Below are 16,494 nucleotides of genomic sequence, written 5' to 3'. Positions count from 1 at the left end.
GCCCAATCACTGAACCATTCTCTCTCTCGGCCCATGCAATGTCACTAATTATTAAACAGTGACCAAAGTATCTATGTCACCGTCTGTTTACTCAAATTTAAGAAGAAAGGGAGAACTCTTCAAATTGAAGCTGGAGCTCTCAACATCTATGATGATTACATGACACGCAGGCCACCAGCATGACACATCTTGTAGAATAGTTAATAGCAATGTTTAAGTTGTAAGTCCTATTGGATCTTTATATCAGATACTTCAAGACTAAGATATAGAACTGTTGTAATCCTTCAGAATAAGTGATGTATTTGTACTTGTTTTAAAGGGAATCTGTCACCCCATTTTAGCCCTATCAGATGCGGCCACCGCCATCAGGGGCTTATCTACAGCATTCTGTAATGCTGTAGATAAGCCCCAGATGTAACCTGAAAGATAAGAAAAAAGAGATTATACTCACCCAGGCGTTCGGTCCGGTCCGATGGGTGTCGCTGTCCCATCCGGCGCCTCCCATCTTCATACGATGATGTCCTTCTCCTTGCTTCATAATGCGCTCATGCGCAGGCGTACTTTTTCTGCCCTGTTGAGGGCAGAGCAGAGTACTGCAGTGCGCAGGAGCCGGACCTCTCTGGCCTTTCCGGCGCCTGCACACTGTAGTACTTTACTCTGCCCTCAACAGGGCAGATAAAGTACGCCTGCGCAGGAGCTGAGGGAGAAGCAAGGAGGAGAACATCATCGTATGAAGATGGGAGGCGCCGGACCGCGACACCCATCGCATCCGACTCTGCCCCCTGGTGAGTATAATCTAACATGTTTTCTTACAGCATAACAGAATGCTGTAGATAAGCACCTGATGGCGGTGGCCACAGCTTATACGGCTAAAATGGGGTGACAGGTTCCCTTTAAGAAGTTTTTTTTAAGACCGATGGTTGACTCATTAAAAAACATCAAGGAGGGCCTGGATGCCTTTCTTGACAAATATAATGCTATAGATTATGGGAACTAAATTCTGTTATAGGAAATTGATCCAGGGAACCAGTCTGATTGCAGCATTAGGAGCCTTGAAGGAATTTTTCCCGTAATATGGAGCACTTGACATCCGCCTCAAGGAAGGTTCCCATCCTCTGGATCAACATTTTAGGTTAAACGGGACTTATTTCTACCTTCAATCTTAGAAATTGAAACTATAGTAGATCTGACAGTTCAGTAGTGTTGGGATAAGGTTATCAAAGTAGAAACTGGTTGCTGGACTCTAGTTAACCCCTTCATGACTTTGGACGTATCCATACGTCCAGATCAGTAGGTACTTAAAGGCCTTGGACACATGGATACGTCTAGGTGATTTTGCGTGCGCAGGGGCTGAGTGCGGGAGATCGCCACCATGTGTTCAACTGAGATGATAGCTGACACCTGGCACTGCCATGAGTAGCGCCCACACAGATTAACCCTCTAAATACTGCAATCAATAGCGATCACATATTTAGAAGGCAGAGAGAGGGAACCCCCTCTGCCCTCTGATCGCCGCCCCTGTGACATCATCGCAGAGGCCAGATCGTTGCTATGGTGAATCAATGTCATCATGACAGCATCCAGATCACCAGGCTCTAGCAAGTTTGTTAGATCATGCTCAGTGCATGATCTACTAAGTTTGTGTGAAAGCAGACTGATAGTTCTAACGCATTGCAATGCTGGTACATTTCAATGTATTGTAACAGTGATAAGACTGCTAAGAGAAATTCCCATAGTGGGACTAAGTAAAAAAAAAAATGTAAGCGTGTTATTTTGAAAATCACAAAATAATAATAAAATATATATTGTACCCATAAATAAATATTTTTATGAAAAAATAAATGAACAGTACACATATTTGGTATTGCCGCGTCCATTAAGCTGCCTTATCAATTTTACCACACGGCATAAAAAGCCCCCACAAAACAATTCCTGAATGGCTAGTTTTTGTTCATTCTGACTCCAAAAAATCAGAAAAGAAAGCAATCAAATATGTCATGTGCCCGAAAATGGTATCAATAAAACAATAACTCATTCCGCAAAAAACAAGCTCTCAAATGACTGTCGGCTGAAACATGGAAAAATAATAGCTCTCAAAATATGTCAATGCAAAAACTAGTTTTTGCAAAAAAAGGCTTCTTTTAGTGTGCGATAGCACCCAAACATAAAAACCTGATATAAATCTGGTATCGCTGTAATCTCACCGACCCGAAGAATAAAGTCATCCAATCACTTATACCGCATGAGGAACTGCATAAAAATAAATAAAACCAATTCTTCACTAGCTGATTTGTTCATTCTGCCTCCCAGTAAGGGTTGGCTCACATTTTTCCTGCACTCTACGCTGAGCGCTTACACCGCGGTTTCCGTTTACATCTCTGAAATATGTGATGCAGATGGAGGCACTGTGGACTGTGTCTGGCCTACTATCCGGTGTCAAGTCTTTTCAGACATGCATAAAAGTGCCGTCGGCCACTGTTTTGTGGACTTCTGAAAAGAACAACACCATTGATCAGAGGCCAGATGGAGTTCAGAGTAATAGTGGATTGATCTCTTGTGGTTTTCATCTAAATCATGTCACTTGGAGATTTAGATGGGAAACCCCAATATAAGTGCTCAGCGTAGAGCGCCAGATAAATGTGATCCAAAATGTTCCTAACAAAAGCTTCAAATTAATCGACAAAAAAAGCCTCCAATTAGGTCTGTCATCTGTCAATGGAAATATAGGGGCTTCCATGTTACTGGTAGTAAAAAGGCTATGGAAAAAAGAAATGGCTCTAACCCCTCCAAAACAAAAAAATTCGGCAAATTCTCTGCTCCCAAATGCAAATGCCCTTCTGAGCTCCACTGTGCCTAAACCATATTTAGTGTCCACATGTTTGGCATTTCTGGAGTGACAAGAGCCCGCCTAATGTACATACAGCCACTGCTTTGTTGCCTTGGCAGTAGGTTTTGGGTCATTGTCTTGCTGGAAGACCCAGCCATGACCTATTTCTAATGTCTTGGTGGAGGGAAGGAAGTTGTCACTTAGGATTTTACATTACATGGCTCCATCCATTCTCCCATTGATGTGGTGAAGTAGTCCTGTGCCCTTAGTAGAGAAACACCCCCAAAACATAATGTTTCTACCTCCATGCTTGAGAGTGGGGATGGTGTTCTTTTGGTCATAGGCATCATTTCTCTTCCTCTAAACACGGCAAGTTGAGTTAATGTCAAAGAGCTCAATTTTTGTCTCACCTGACCACAGCACCTTCTCCCAATCACTCACAGAATCATCCAGGTGTTCACTGGCAAACTTCAGATGGGTCTGCACATGTGCCTTCTTGAGCAGGAGGAGATTGCGGCACTGCAGGATTTTAAACCTTTACGGAGTAATGTATTACCAATGTTTTTTTGGTGACTGTGTTCCCAGCTGCCTTGAGATCATTAACAAGTTCCCATTGTGTAGTTTTAGGCTGATCTCTCACCTTCCTCATGATCAAGGATACTCCACGAGGTGACATTTTGTATGATGCCCCAGATTGATGTTGATTGACAGTCATTTTGTATTTCATCCATTTTCTTACTATTGCACCAACAGTTGCCTCCTCACCTATCATCTTGCTTATGGTTTTGTAGCCCATTCCAGCTTTGTGCAGGTCTATGATCTTGTCCCTGACATCCTTATAAAACTCTTTGGTCTTGCCCATGTTGTAGTGGTTAGAGTGTGACTGATTAATTGAGTCTGTGGACAGGAGTCTTTTATAAAGGTGACTATGTAAGACAGATGTCTTTAATGCAGGTAATTAGTTGATTAGGAGCGTCTAACTGGTCTGTAGTAGCCAGAACTCTTGGTTGGTTGGTAGGAGATCAAATACTTATTTCTCAATGCAAATAAATTTATATAATATATACAATGTGATTTTCTGGATTTTGTTTTTTATATTCTATCAGTTCATATAATACATCATAAATGTTAATTACTAATCAACTCACAGATGTGTCTTATTTTCCATACAATGACTCACTACATCATATATCTCAAAAATCGCACCAATGTTGGTATCCCAGACTGTGTAGTGCGCATTGATCCCTATTTAGATACTGCAGGTAATTAAAATTAGGCTCCAAAAAATATGGTACTGAATAAAAAAAAAATTGTCAGTGGATATATAGGCTGGGCACGCTGGCTCCGCAAGGGCTAAATGAGAGATTTGGGTTTGGTGCGTTCTTGTAATCTGACTCTTGTTATACTATTGGAGGTTTTTTTTTTTTGGTGGGGTAGGGGGATTGTTTTTTTCTTTTTATCTGGTTAATTTATATCGATTTTTAACTTGTCGTCTTTTTTATGTAGCTTTTAGTTGCAATCGTTTTGGTGGTGTGATATTCCCTTCTTGAGACGGATGTCTTCACATCAAATGCAGTCTTTGAAGACAGGAATTCGTGACTATTCATCGTGGACTAGAAAAAATTTTGTTTAGTGCCGGATTATTAATATAGAGAATGTTTGTGTTAATAATGTTTTTACGATGTCACCAGTTTCGTCACATGTATATATTATTTAATTATTCACAGTAATGTGATGCAATAACCCTAGCTGCTGTCACTTGGCACTTTATATTTAGCATTTTATATTTAGGACTTTATTGCCAGTATATTACATGTAATTTGTATGCTCTTATTTAATGTAAGGTTTTTTCATATATATCATTGTCCACAGTAATATTTAGATAGGGCTATATTTAAATATATTTATACATTGTAATGTGTGTTTTCATGACTTTTCACATTTTTATTTCATGTGTATTTGTAGGGAAGGTGACCTGACGGACAGACGGACTAGTCAGAGTGAAGAAGGAAAGGTTTGCACAGTGTAGATAGGTGTCAGTTATTACAGTGGGGAAACAGCTAGGAAAGTGTAGTGGACGTGCAGTACCTTGGGTTGACCATTAGATGGCAGGGAGGAGTGTGAGCAAAGGACTTGACAACAGCTTAGGGCTTTAGAAACCGTTGGTCATGGGGGGCGGGGTTACAGTGACAGGGGACCGGGAGAGCTATAAATACTGAGGGAGGGTTCCAGAAGGTTCCAGTCCCCAGGGGGAGCTCCAGTGACAGGAGGACTGCGACAGTCTGCGCTGTGAGGAGAATCTAAGCCAGGGGGACTGAGGAGAGAGAACGTCAGGGGGGTGGTCCTGACAGGAAGGACCGCAGAAGGGATGAGGCATTGGGTGTGAGACACCATATTTGACACGACGACTGCTCAGTGGAAGCGCTGTTGGTTTACGGGCCTAAGGCGGCCACAGTGACAGACCTGTCAGGAGCGTCGACGAGTGAAGAGGGGACGGTGTACGCACACGCGTCCCCAGTACAGAGTGAGCAGCCCTGGAAACAGGGCCGTGAGGGAAAGAAAGTGTGGTGTGTTCTGAGGCCGTCAGACGGACGGTAAGTGAAATAAAGCTTGGACCTGTTGCACCCAGAATCTGCCTCCATCTTGTCTCTGTTTTGTCTCTGCGCGGTAAGAAGTGGGACCACCCCCCCAGCTCGGCTGACCGACCCTACATTTGGCGTAGTCGGCAGGATCGCCGCCGCTAATACATCATCTTCTGCGGCAGACCTGCCTCAAAGAATGGAAAAGGATTTGGACTACTCTGTTTGGATTACAATTACCTGTGGATTACAAATTACCTACCTGTGGAATACAAATGGGAAGCGCTGTGGCGGATCTGTGTGGCCAGCAGAGGATCCGGGGCGGTACCAGGTACTATGCAGTATGGCGGTGTTGCTTCAGCGCAGAGGAGAGGTCCAGGTGTTTGCAGTTGTTCAGAATGGACTGGGACCCCCTCCAACGTACCCCAAAAGGAAGCAGTATGTTCCTGGAGATCGACGCTTCCATATATTGGACACTGACAGGTGGGTGGAGAGGCCTGCCGACACCCCACCTCACAGAGGGAGTGGCACAGAAGAAAAACTGCGGCTGTCTGATGCCATTCGAGTGCTGCCCAACGGACAGTATGAGATGCTGCGGGTGTCGGGGCATCGGCCGCCTAGAGTGGCAATGGCAGCGAGAGATGGAGCTGCACCAGAAGTCATCTTCAGAACCACGGGCAGGCAGCGGGATGATGAGCCGGGGAGCGGAGCCTGAGCGGAGTCAGCGAGAACGGCTGCCACCAATACCGGCAGAGGACTTTTCTGCGGAGCCCCCGAGTCTGGAGGAAAGGCCCGCAGGACAGTGGAGCAAGGAACGGAGGCTGCGGGGGAAGCCGCGTGATGGTGTGACGGAGGCCGCAGCGCCGGGAAAGGTGAGAGTACCCCTGACCCCACCGGTGCCTCCGCAAGCGGCCCCCACCATTCTGCCGCAGCACGCGGCCCCCTGCGCACCGGAAGGCCTAGTTACATCGGGCCCTGTGGTGTATGCAGAACTGAGCGAGGCCCCCGCTCAAGTCCCTGAACTACCCCGCCCGGAGTCACCAGTGCGGAGCTCACCCAAAGAAGACACTGCTGCGCTCCCCCTGCTAATGGCAGCTGCATCGTTGGAACCGGCCGTTACTCCGGCTCCGTTGGAAGTGGTGGATGCGGCCTGTCCTGAGGCCGCGGTTATGCCGGTGCTGGCGTCGGCTGCAGCCGACTTGGCGGGCCCTGTGATTCCAGCCCCTGAGGACCCGGTTGTCCCCATTTGCCACCTGACCCCAGCGGCAGCTGGGCCGCAGAAATCATCGGCCGCTTCTGTCTTTCTCAGTGGAGTCCCGCCCACCGGACTCCAGGGCCCGTGCTGTACCCTCCGTGTGGGTAGCGGAGGTGATCAGGAAGAAGAAAGCCCAGGAGCAGGAAGTGTGGAACCTGCTCCACACTCAAGGAGAGGCCGGCATGGAAAAGAAGAGGACTTGAATGGACACCCTCAGTATCCCCGGGGGCTCCATGGCTGTGGGGTCCCTCACTACTAGCCACTGCGTAGTGAAGTAGACTATTGAGAGTTCGGTGCACTGTAGTGCAGGTTCTGGAGAACAGTTCTAGTTTTAAAAAAAAAATGTTTTATGTGCTGAGTTTGTTTTTAGTATGTTCCTCTTGCAGGATGTTATTTGCTGATTTGAAACTTGACAGAATGGGGATATGGAGAAGTGGAGGAGTGTTCAGGTCCAAGGAAGGGGGGAGAAAGAAGACATGCAATGTTTTTGTTATATGTTGGTTTTAGAAGCAAAAGAAAATGAAAAAAAATATATAAAAATGGGTACTTTTGCTATTATAAAGTTGTTTAATGTATAATATGCCAAAGTAAAATGCAACAGGTCCGGGTAAGGGAAGGTCTGCGGGACCAAAGGAAAGTGTGAGATCCGGTAGGGGTCTAAGAGTTGAGGTCTGGGAGACCGTGACGCCGACCATGACATGTAATTGAAAGAAGGGTAAAAGAGTTGGAAGACGTGAGAGAGACAGCCGTCCTAGGTCAGGTCCCCAACACCACGGACACCCCTGAAGGAGGAAGGCGGGCGCTGGTAATGATCTGGAAGGTAAGAGACCTCGATCATGGCGTACCGAATAGTGGAAGGTGACCGTAGGGGAAGGTACACGCCATAGAGAGAATATAGGTGTACCTAGCCCAATTTGAAAGACGTCATGTGGCGTGCGCGCTGGTGAGTAGCAGTAGGCTGCTCAGAGCATAGTGCTCCCAGTATGGTTCGGCCCCCGCAGATAGTGGGTTTGGCTCAACAGCTGGTCTGACAACAGAATGTAGGTGTAGCTTCAGAACGACGAAGGCAGGGATGACGATTGTCGAGGACGACAATGGACAAAGGAAGGGGGAGTGTAGGGAAGGTGACCGGACGGACGGACTAGTCAGAGTGAAGAAGGAAAGGTTTGCACAGTGTAGGTAGGTGTCAGTTATTACAGTGGGGAAACAGCTAGGAAAGTGTAGTGGACGTGCAGTACCTTGGGTTGACCATTAGATGGCAGGGAGGAGTGTGAGCAAAGGACTTGACAACAGCTTAGGGCTTTAGAAACTGTTGGTCATGGGGGGCGGGGTTACAGTGACAGGGGACCGGGAGAGCTATAAATACTGAGGGAGGGTTCCAGACGGTTCCAGTCCCCAGGGGGAGCTCCAGTGACAGGAGGACTGCGACAGTCTGCGCTGTGAGGAGAATCTAAGCCAGGGGGACTGAGGAGAGAGAACATCAGGGGGGTGGTCCTGACAGGAAGGACCGCAGAAGGGACGAGGCATTGGGTGTGAGACACCATATTTGACAGGACGACTGATCAGTGGAAGCGCTGTTGGTTTACGGGCCTAAGGCGGCCACAGTGGCGGACCTGTCAGGAGCATCGACGAGTGAAGAGGGGACGGTGTACGCACACGCGTCCCCAGTACAGAGTGAGCGGCCCTGGAAACAGGGCCGTGAGGGAAAGAAAGTGTGGTGTGTTCTGAGGCCATCAGACGGACGGCAAGTGAAATAAAGCTTGGACCTGTTGCACCCAGAATCTGCCTCCATCTTGTCTCTGTTTCGTCTCTGCGCGGTAAGATGTGGGACCACCCCCCCAGCTCGGCCCACCGACCCTACATATTCACAGTGCACTTTGGTAATTTCCATTACTGTCTTCACATCAATATTTATACACATTAGTTTTATTGGAAATTTTTCACTTTCATTCCCCTTTTAATCTAGTATTATCACTTGAAGCAGTGCTCATGTGCAGGTTGCGACCTCGCTGGAGAAGTGGAAGGCGCTCTTCAATGTTTTTCGGTGGTGTCTACATCATCTTATTGATGATATGGCATCCTGGGACACGAGACCGCCTCGATACTTCCCCTTTTTTCCATTAGCAGGTCTGACGAGCTCACACATGCGCCATAGTGATCTTCAGTGATAGTCTCCTTGTAGTTACGTCACTCCATATGGAGCATGCGCTGTGATTGCGTCAGGCAGTCAGCCCTTCATTGCAACTGGGAAATGCAAGCATGCGCTGTGGCATAAGATACTTTATCCAATCATGGTGGGGATGTTCACTAATTAAACCTCCCGAGAAGCGGTAGCGAAACGTGCGTCGGGGCAGAAGGACGCCCGGTGGACTCCTAATGCCCGTGTTAGGTATGATCACTTTATTGTTCTTTCAATGTCATTGTGCTCAGCCCTTTTTGCAATGATTGTGAGAGGTCTGTCACACGCTAGGAGCTTATGCACTTGTTAATTTGGCATACTGTCACAGCAGCTTTTTGTATAAATGAGCAGTTCCGGCTTGTGAGCCTCTGACACACATCTTGATTTAGTACAATCAATGTGGCTATTGATTTGGCTAGACTAACTAGCCTTTGTCTTATTGTTAATGCGTTGTTTTGCACAGTAGTATTTGGCTACCTATTTGACTATACTTTATAGTGTTTATTCATGCCTTGTTTTGCACAGTGCAGCTTATATATATTGTATACTGTTCATACCTCGCACTTAGGCATAGTTGTAGGATACCCTATGGCCTTTGTTTTGTCCCTTTTTTCATATGGATACACACCTCTCTATTTACATGTTTTTAATATTATTGTTCAATAAAAAATAATTTTTATTCAGTACCATAGTTTTTGGAGCCTAATTTTAATTACATGCGGTATCCAAATAGTGATCAATTTACAAGTGGTTATGGTACATACTAGGTTATTCATGGTGTTATTAACTTTGGGGCAACTTGTGATTAAAATGTGTAGTGCGCATGTCTGTAGAAGCCAAATACAATTAGTGACTCATCGCGCATGCGCAATAGTGTGATGAGAAGGTAGACAACATCTTAAAGAAGGGACACATACCAGGGCTGTGGAGTCGGTGCTCATTTTGGTGGAGTTGGAGTCGGTATAAAATGGACCGACTCTGACTCCTAAAATATATAATAAATTGGGTACAGTAGTTCAATGCAGAATATGCTGAATATTTTTTCATGGGAATTTGGGAAAGTTATGAAGTGTCCTATAAATGACTGTTCTATTCCTGATCTAAGGCTACATTCACACACAGCGTTTTTCCTGTGTTTTTTGAGGATACGTTTTTCAGTTGCAAAAGCAGATCAGCTTTTTAAAAAACTGCATCACCTGAAAGGTTTTTGAGCTCATAGATAATGTTTTCAATAGCAAAAGCAGATTAGAAATCTGCTCTATCTATATATCCATTTATCCATATTTGTCTATCCATATCATATCTGTACCAAAAAGAATGAAAGCCGGATAGCACACAGAATAACACTCCTTTTTTTTAGCACCAGTCAGGGACACCTCATAGCTGCCCAAAAGGACGCCCAGGACAGGCATTGCTCGTGTTCAGTAACATCAACATCAACTGATAGTTGGAATAAATAGACTGCATTCATCACATCTTCTTAAGGTGCAGGCTTTATTTTCAAGTGTAGGAGTGTGAAGTATGAGGTTCTGCAGCAGCTGAGGTGTGCAGTAGGACTATCTTCGGAACAGTATGAGATTCTGCCCCCCCCCCCCAGGTTTGATCCTGGCTACGCCCATAGTGTGAATGTAGCCTGAGGATCTAGGCTTTATCTTAGCCGAGATAAGTCATAGTGTGTGTGTGTGTGTGTGTGTGTGTATATATATATATATATATATATATATATATATATATATATATATATATATATATTTATAATCTCCAACAATATAGACCAGCTCACTCCTGTGAACCACCTGGAACCTCAGCTGACCTGGTTAACTCCGTTGTGCCCGGATCTGGATGTAGGAGTCCATCCATACAAATGTGAACAACGGCAAAGCAAGGTCCAGCAATAACGTGAGCAATCCAGGATGCTGTTAAAAAAAATTTCTTTCTTTTTATTCATAAATCCATTAAAATACAATGGTCCAAGCAGTTCAAAACAGCAATAACGCAGGAAAGTAGTGCAGATAGGACTACGTGTTTCAGCGGTAAAACCCGCCTTCTTCACGGTCCAGAATCTAATCTGCTTTCCAAACATGGAACCTTATATACATCCCACTCCCATCAGGGTAATTATAAATATATGTGAGAGACTTAAAAACATGAGCTAAAAAAGCAGATCAAACATATAAACTATCCACATATTGATCAGTATACAACATGCATGAAGATTATAAAGAAAGGATTCAACATGTTGGAGAAAAATACAATCGGAATATCCAATAACCTGACCATAAAATTTGAGTGGTACAAAAACATAGAACAATAATATTAACCAGCATTATATAGTGCAAATATATCAATAGTGCATAATGATATCCAGGCGGTTATTAAAGCCCTGTGGCATGCGAGTCCCCAGCTCAAATATCCACCTACTTTCTCTTGCAAGCACTTTTTTATGAAAATCTCCCCCCCTCAATGGTTTTTTTACATGCTCTATGCCCATAAAGGAGAAACCGCGTAAATCACCATTATGTTTTTTTGAAAAATGTCGGGATACTACTGATGCACCAACCATAGGCAAATTACTAGCGGCTGATAGGTGTTTGCGGATTCTAGTTTTAAGGGGGTTCATCGTGCAACCTACATATTGCATACGCCATATATTGCAATTAATTAGATACACTACATTCTCCGTATTACAGTTTATAAAAGAACAAACATTAAACTGTTTTTTATTGGAGATAGATGTAAATATTTTAGATTTATTAGCAAAACCGCAGCACTTACAGATATCGGCACCGCATTTAAAAAATCCTGTTGTTTTTAACCAATTGCTAGGGGAAATTTTATCCGGGTCTTTGAACATGCTGGGTGATAATAATGTAGCTAAAGTCGGGGCTCTTCTTGCCACAAAGGCAATATCATTATTTTCCACAATATTTTTCAAAATATCATTCTGAGACAACAAAGGGAGATATTTTTTTGATGATTTTAACAATAGAATTAAACTGAGGACTATAATTGGTACTGAAAACCACCCTAGATTTTTTAGAGTCAAACTGTCTTTTTTTCTCAGTAGATTCCAACAGCTTAACCCTATCCATGCCTGCTACCATTTTCCTGGCTCTGTCCAAGGACCAATTAGGATACCCCCTTTTTTAAATTATTACAGGTCATTTCAATTCCTTCCTCCAATTTGTCACTAGATGTAGTATTCCTTTTTAGTCTAATAAGCTCCCCCACAGGAATATTCTGAATTACATGTTTGGGATGATTAGAGGAAGCCATTAAAATACTATTGCATGCACTGGATTTTTTATAGGGAGATATCAGAACCCCATCATTGTCCAGATCTGCAGTCAGTTTTAAATCCAAGAAGTTAATTGATACCTCATGACCACTACTAGTAAATTTTAGATTGAAATCATTCAAATCCAAATAAGAAAAGAAACTTTTTGCAGACAAGAGACTACCCCTCCAGACAAATATCAGATCATCAATAAATCTCCCCAGCCAAACAATATTATCCTTGTATGGGCTATCAATATTAAAGATATAATTTTCTTCCCACACAGACATAACCAGGTTAGCTAGGGAAGGTGAGAACTTGGCACCCATGCTCACACCCTGTGTCTGGAGGAAATATCTCTCATCAAACACAAAATAGTTGTGGCTTAAAAGAAATTGAATTGAGGAAACAATAAACCTCTGAATGGAATCCTCATAACTACTGTATCTGGACAAATAATATGTGATGCATCGTAACGCGACGTGATGGGGGATAGAAGGATATAACCCCACCACATCGCAAGATAACCACACATAATCAGATTACCAGTGAAATTTTTCCATAATCTGTATTATACTTTTGGAATCTTTAAGATGACTTGGTGTTAATGGCACTAAAGGTTGAAGATAAATTGATGAGAGATATTTCCTCCAGACACAGGGTGTGAGCATGGGCGCCAAGTTTTCACCTAACCTGGTTATGTCTGTGTGGGAAGAAAATTATATCTTTAACATTGATAACCCATACAAGGATAATATTGTTTGGCTGGGGAGATTTATGGATGATCTGATATTTGTCTGGAGGGGTAGTCTCTCGTCTGCAAAAAGTTTTTTCTCTTATTTGGATTTGAATGATTTCAATCTAAAATTTACTAGTAGTGGTCATGAGGTATCAATTAACTTCTTGGATTTAAAACTGACCGCAGATCTGGACAATGATGGGGTTCTGATATCTCCCTATAAAAAATCCATTGCATGCAATAGTATTTTAATGGCTTCCTCTAATCACCCCAAACATGTCATTCAGAATATTCCTGTGGGGGAGCTTATTAGACTAAAAAGGAATACCACATCTAGTGACAAATTGGAGGAAGGAATTGAAATGACCTGTAATAATTTAAAAAAAAAAAAAAGGGGGTATCCTAATTGGTCTTTGGAGAGAGCCAGGAAAATGGTAGCAGGCATGGATAGGGTTAAGCTGTTGGAATCTACTGAGAAAAAAAGACAGTTTAACTCTAAAAAATCTAGGTTCGTTTTCAGTACCAATTATAGTCCTCAGTTTAATTCTATCGTTAAAATCCTCAAAAAATATCTCCCTTTGTTGTCTCAGAATGATATTTTGAAAAATATTGTGGAAAATAATGATATTGCCTCTGTGGCAAGAAGAGCCCCGACTTTAGCTACATTATTATCACCCAGCATGTTCAAAGATCCGGATAAAATTTCCCCTAGCAATTGGTTAAAAACAACAGGATTTTTTAAATGCGGTGCCAATATCTGTAAGTGCTGCGGTTTTACTAATAAATCTAAAATATGTACATCTATTTCCAATAAAAAACAGTTTAATGTTTGTTCTTTTATAAACTGTAATACGGAGAATGTAGTGTATCTAATTAATTGCAATATATGCCGTATGCAATATGTAGGTTGCACGATGAACCCCCTTAAAACTAGAATCCGCAAACACCTATCAGACGCTAGTAATTTGCCTATGGTTGGTGCATCAGTAGTATCCCGACATTTCTCAAAAAAACATAATGGGGATTTACGCGGTTTCTCCTTTATGGGCATAGAGCATGTAAAAAAACCATTGAGGGGGGGAGATTTTCATAAAAAAGTGCTTGCAAGAGAAAGTAGGTGGATATTTGAGTTGGGGACTCGCATGCCACAGGGCTTTAATAACCGCCTGGATATCATTATGCACTATTGATATATTTGCACTATATAATGCTGGTTAATATTATTGTTCTATGTTTTTGTACCACTCAAATTTTATGGTCAGGTTATTGGATATTCCGATTGTATTTTTCTCCAACATGTTGAATCCTTTCTTTATAATCATAGAATCGTAGAGTTGGAAGGGACCTCCTGGGCCATCTGGTCCAACCCCCTGCTCAAAGCAGGATTCGCTAAATCATCCCAGTCAGATGTCTGTCCAGCCTCTGTTTGAAGACTTCCATTGAAGGAGAACTCACCACTTCTCGTGGCAGCCTGTTCCACTCATTGATCACTCTAACTGTCAAAAAGTTTTTTCTAATATCTAATCTGTGTCTCTTCCCATTCAGTTTCATCCCATTGCTTCTAGTCTTTCCTTGTGCAAATGAGAATAAAGTTGATCCTTCTACAATGTGACAGCCCTTTAGATATTTGTAGACAGCTATTAAGTCTCCTCTCAGTCTTCTCTTTTGCAAACTAAACATTCCCAAATCCTGCAACCTTTCCTCATAAGACAGGGTTTGCAGACCGGTCACCATTCTGGTCGCTCTTTTCTGAACTTGCTCCAGTTTGTTGATGTCTTTTTTAAAATGTGGTGCCCAAAACTGGACACAATATTCCAGATGAGGTCTGACCAAAGAGGAGTAGAGGGAAATAATGACTTCACGTGATCTAGACTGTATGCTTCTGTTAATACAACCTAGAATTGCATTTGCCTTTTTTGCTGCTGCATCACACTGTTGACTCATATTCAGTCTGTGATCTATTAGTATACCCAAGTCTTTTTCACATGTGCTGTCACTTAGCCCTATTCCTCCCATTCTATATATGCTTTTTTCATTTTTATTGCCCAGATGTAGTACTTTGCATTTCTCCCTGTTAAAAACCATTCTGTTAGTTGCTGCCCACTTCTCCAGTTTATTTAAATCTTTTTGAATCCTCTCTCTCTCTTCTCTAGTATTAGCTATCCCTCCTAGCTTTGTGTCATCAGCAAATTTAATCAGTTTACCCTCAATTCCTTCATCTAAATCGTTGATAAAGATGTTGAACAATACAGGGCCCAGGACAGAGCCCTGTGGTACCCCACTTGAGACATTCTTCCAACTGGATGTGCAGCCATTTACGACCACTCTTTGGGTCCGATCACTAAGCCAGTTATGAATCCACCTAACAGTTGCCTTGTCCATTCCATACTTAGTCATTTTTTCAATAAGGATTGTATGAGAGACTTTGTCAAATGCTTTGCTGAAGTCAAGATATACTATATCTACAGCATTTCCTTGATCCACCCAATCAGTGATACCGTCATAGAAGGAAATTAAGTTAGTCTGACATGACTTATTAGTTAGAAACCCATGCTGACTCTGTTTAATCACTTCATTCTTATCCAGGTATTGACATACATGTTGTTTAATAATTTGTTCAAAGATCTTTCCTGGTATAGAAGTCAGACTCACCGGCCTATAGTTGCCTGGGTCCACCTTCTTCCCCTTTTTGAAGATAGGAACAACATTTGCTCTTCTCCAGTCTTCTGGCACTTCTCCTGTTCTCCAAGAATTTTCAAAGATTATGGAGAGGGGTTCAAAAATTTCTTCTGCTATCTCCTTCAGTACTCTGGGGTGTAATTCATCTGGACCTGGAGACTTGAATTCATTTAGGTTAGCTAAGTGTTTCCTCACTATCTTTCTGTTTATAGATATCCTGGATTCTTCTATTCCCTTAATAGGACAGTGAATAACAGTTGATGTTGCATTTCCTTTCTGAGAGAAAACAGATGCAAAATAGGAATTTAAAAGTTCAGCCTTCTCAACATCCTGTCTTACCATTTCATCATTTTCATCCTGTAAAAATCCTATAGCATCTTTGACTTTTCTTTTACTTTTGACATATCCCCAAAATCCTTTATTATTGCTTTTGACATCTCTTGCAAGCCTCAGTTCATTTTCAGCTTTAGATAATCTGATTTGTGCCCTGCAGGTTCTGCAGACAGCATTATATTCTTCTTTAGATATGCCTCCCTCTTTCCATTTTATAAACATTTTTTTCTTCCTTTTTAGCATGTGCTTAAGTTCTGTGTTCATCCATCCTGGTTTCCTTAAATGCTTCCTATTCTTCCCTCTTTTCGGAATTGTTAACAACTGTGCTTTGAGAATTTCATTTTTCAAGATTTCCCATCCTTCCTGGACATTTTTGTCTTTAAGGATATCCAGCCATTGGATCCCTCCAATTCTCTTTCTGAATCCCTTAAAATCTGCCTTTCTGAAATCTAACCTTGACGTCTGAGTCTTCACAGGTCTTCCACCTCTAGTTATCCAAAATTCTAAAATAGCATGGTCGCTACCTCCTAGGGTCCCAGCCACTTTTACCTCCTCAACCATTTCCTCCCTGTTTATAAGGATTAGATCCAAGGTATCAGTTCCCCTTGTTTTCTCCCCTACCTTTT

The sequence above is a fragment of the Dendrobates tinctorius genome, unplaced genomic scaffold (genome assembly GCF_039654945.1).
Source record: "Dendrobates tinctorius isolate UK_male_01 unplaced genomic scaffold, ASM3965494v1 ptg000008l, whole genome shotgun sequence".
NCBI classification, from domain to species: Eukaryota; Metazoa; Chordata; class Amphibia; order Anura; family Dendrobatidae; genus Dendrobates; species Dendrobates tinctorius.
Note: the sequence above shows the minus strand (reverse complement) of the source record.